Genomic DNA, 3,865 nt, shown 5'->3' with positions numbered 1-3,865 from the left:
AAAAAAAAAAAAAAAAAAGCCAGATCAGTGCATCTCCAAGCTAAACACACGGAAGTGGCTTATACTTGAATGTTTCAGAATATGTAACGAAATGTGTCAAAGGTCACTTCTTTACCGTATTGCTTTCCAATGCCAGTTGACTGACTTTATTCTTCTGCCTCATTTAAATTCATCAAGCTGAACAGAGTCAAAGGAGAACTAACTATTCAAATGAATTAATCAAATGAATAAATTAGATAAATATGAACATAATAAATATTTGCAGCTTTCTTTAAGGTCTGAAACACAGATTTAAGATTTGCACTGATTATGATTTTTTTATATATATAAGCTATAACACACAAAAGAAAAAAAACCGAGGAATAATGTTTAAATACATTATTGCCGTTTATAAATCAAAGCATATTACACTCAAAAAGAGAGTATCAAAGTGGATGCTGTTGGTTTATGAGTTAATAAAACCGAAAACAATAGGAATTCTTAGCTTTAATACGTTTAATGAATGGGGGCCAAAAAAAAATAAAATATTTTTTTACTATTTCACCTGCCAATCACCAATGAACCTCCATAAAAGGAAAATTGGCAAACTCTGATTTCCCATTGGTTAATTTCTATTCAGAATCTATCAAAAAATCTTGAGCCTCATGTGATGTCACTGACCTAAATACACACAGGGCAAATTTATTTCTTTTTCTTTAGCGCCTGCTTGTCAAAACATTGTATCTTGTGAAATTCTGTTACAGAAATCTCTTTATTTTTATTACTCACTTGTGTATTTTTTATTTGCAGTGTACATTTGGTAATGGGTAATAAATAAATAAATAAATAAATAAAACACCACTGGATTGCCTCTTTTAAAATGACATTCAGCTACTGTTGGGTTATCTCCTGAATTAATTTTGTGCAAAACTTCTCTGAGGGAAACCACAGTGACACATCGATGAGGGGGCAAAGCCGCAGAGCTGTGTTTTCTTGTCTTACATAGGCTTTAATCCTGGGCGAACTAATTAAACGCACATTTCATACTGAAATCCTAATTGCCCACTTTGTGATGTTTCCCCGCTGGACTGATGTGATGATCCGCCCGGCCGCCTTATCTGCGTTTGCTTTGAGGGGACAACAAAAGCGGAAAAAAAAGGTGGAAGATTATGCGTGTCTGCGCGGAGAAACTAGGGCACCAAACGGCGACCTCCTTTTTCGCATTATTTCCTGACTATATCGACTGTCTATTGTGGGACTGTTTGGACGTCATGCTTAAATTTGCAACAGCAGCTGAAGAAGCGCAGGTTTGTCACGCCGCTGTTAAAACTTCTAGGCTGAAGGACAGCGGATTGTTTCGGCCACAGCAGCGTCAATATCCGCTGACCCAGTCTGGGAGAAATGACATCCGCTGCTGTCGAGTCGAAACACGAACTGCTGCTGTAGTCCGACTAATTTCTAAAAATAAAGCAAATAAATAAAGACAAAAGCGGTATTAATACTTACCGTTATGCCTCAAGTTCATGTGTGAAGTTTGTTGGCTGGTCACTTCCTCCTCCGCGGGTTTTTTTATTTCCTATTATTTTCCCCCAGCAGAAAAAAACACTACAAAAAATATCCCTAAATGCGGCAATTTTGGCTTGTAAAATGCTGGTAAAGAGGATATATCGACAGGCACTCTCCAAGAGGAGCTTCCCGGGTCTCGAAAGGCTGTAAACCCCGTCTCCCGCGTCTCTCTCCCCGGCTATGTCGCAGAGTTCATCGGGGACACGGAGAAGCTGCCGAGTCCTTCGCCGCCGACGAACACAGATGCGCCGAAGTTCAACTGAGGTGAAGCACTTACACAACCTGCCCCGGTGTCCGAGCAGACACACAACGCTACTCTGAATCTAATTTAATAACTCCAAATGTGTGCGAGAGAGAGGAGAAGACGGCTCATAACGGGGAAATATGTGTAAAAACTAGGCTGCGTAGAGATGATTATCAGAGGCAGCCTCACTCCCCCTCTCCTCTCCTGCCCCCTCCGCCGCTCGAAAAAGCACTATTTGCTGTTTTATTGAACTCCCAGGAAGGACTTTAAGGAAAAATGCACTCATTTTTATTCGTAAAAAAGCTAATTATAGCCACTGAAAAATAAATCAAAATTTAAATTATGAAGCACAACAGCATCCTAGAACAAGTTATCACTTATTTGAAGATGGAACAAAGCTGAAGTTCAGTGTTACACCTTTAGCAACTTTTAACTCCATCAGAAGTTATTTTCCAATTACATATTCACTGTTTTTTTTTCCTTTTCAAATATTATATTACATGGTTTGAAATATTAACAACATACAATTAAAAAATGTTTAATATGTTATAATGGCTAGCTAAAAAAAACTGTTAACAGTCGAATTATACAATAAAATTGCTAATGATCTAAATGTGTTCCTCCGCACTCAAATTAGATCCCTTATCAAAAACATTCAAAATGGCAACTTTTATTTCACTATGGCAAAACAACTCTGATTTTATGGATATTCCAACTTGTAATGGCCTATTGTTTCTCCTCTTGTGAGTTAATAAATATCAGTTTCTCTCCCCGACGTCACAAGTACTTTAAAGACAAGTCCGGACGTGCTGCTGTTGCCCAATTAATCTCGCAAATGCTTTATTGATGAAACATCAGAGGAGGGAGTGAAAAACATGGATATTAAAGGACCACTCTGACATTTACAGAAGTTTTTCTGCATCGGAGCCCCTGTAAAAAAATAAAATAAAATAAAATAACCGGGTAAAGTATGCTTAATCAGAGCAGCTTTTATTCTGTATGTTGGATGGGTTCCAGATAGTACTGCATTTTATATTTATTTGAAATCAAAGAAAAGGCTTATATACTTCCTCGTTTTTTTATAGCTAGACAGCTAATGAAATATCATACAAACCTTTTCCTAAAGATTGTCTGTTTAGTACGTCTGGGCAAACCATAACACTTTAAGTGTTCAGGAAGTTATTAATGTATTTTTAATATATTATTATGCTTCTTAAGGCTGGATAAAAGTTATATTATGATTAATACCCACATTTAAAAAAAAATACACATCTTTACAAAGAAATATTACAATGTGATTTGACTATTTTTTTTAAATGTACTGAACCAATTTTGTTTCAAAAAGAATTAAACTCTTCTGGAATTTTCTGACTTAGTTCTTTACTTACAAAAAAGGTGCATGAAGAACTTTAACATTAAAGAATTGCATCGCTATTTAATGTTAATGAAGCTAAAATGACAACGTATTTTGTAAGCTTTTGTTAGAAGCACACACACACACACACACGCACACACACACACCCAGACACACACACATGTACTAGCTGAGAAAACCTGCTTTACAAGGTGTGTGCGTGCATGTCTGTGTGTAGTAAAGTTGCATTCAAGTGATATTACAGCTGAACCCAGTGACCGGGCTCTGCAACCTATATCCATAAGCACAGAAATAACCTGCAGGATTAGAGTTTATGTGTGTGAGAGAGTGTGTGGATGTGTGTGTTGTATATGGGCTGACTATGGATGCTATAGCCTACGAGGATTACAGGGTGACACAGGTTCATATTGATCCCCTGTGATGTGACTCAGGACAAAAAAAAAAACAAAACAAAAAAAACACCATACACACCTTTTTTTTTCAGATTACTTCTGTTTTAATCTGATACTTTATAATTACCAATAATTTCATGTTATTTTTATTTTGATTTTTTTTTCTTATTACTCGCATAGTAAATTGTGCCTTTGGGTTAAACACGGGAACTTTATTAAATATGTTTATTTTTAAAAGAAAACTTCTATACTAATATGAACATATCTATAGTCTGAATTAATTGTTTTGGATTTACATTTAGAAAATGT

The 3,865-nt window shown here is 36.1% G+C and overlaps 1 long non-coding RNA gene across 1 annotated transcript in view; it reads right to left on the bottom strand.

The window, feature by feature from the left end:
• The window catches only part of LOC106941248 (uncharacterized), a 41,932-nt gene extending 38,309 nt beyond the window's left edge, over positions 1-3,623 (bottom strand). Inside the window, exon 1 of the long non-coding RNA XR_001423314.1 lies at positions 1,486-3,623. This is a non-coding gene — a long non-coding RNA (uncharacterized LOC106941248). The remainder of the gene's footprint in view (positions 1-1,485) is intronic.
• Positions 3,624-3,865: the final 242 nt, after the last annotated feature.

This window comes from Poecilia latipinna, unplaced genomic scaffold (genome assembly GCF_001443285.1).
Source record: "Poecilia latipinna isolate Pla-1442-1.1 unplaced genomic scaffold, P_latipinna-1.0 Scaffold92, whole genome shotgun sequence".
Taxonomy (NCBI): Eukaryota; Metazoa; Chordata; class Actinopteri; order Cyprinodontiformes; family Poeciliidae; genus Poecilia; species Poecilia latipinna.
The sequence above is the reverse complement of the archived record's forward strand: the minus strand, read 5'-3'. Positions and strand labels throughout refer to the sequence as shown.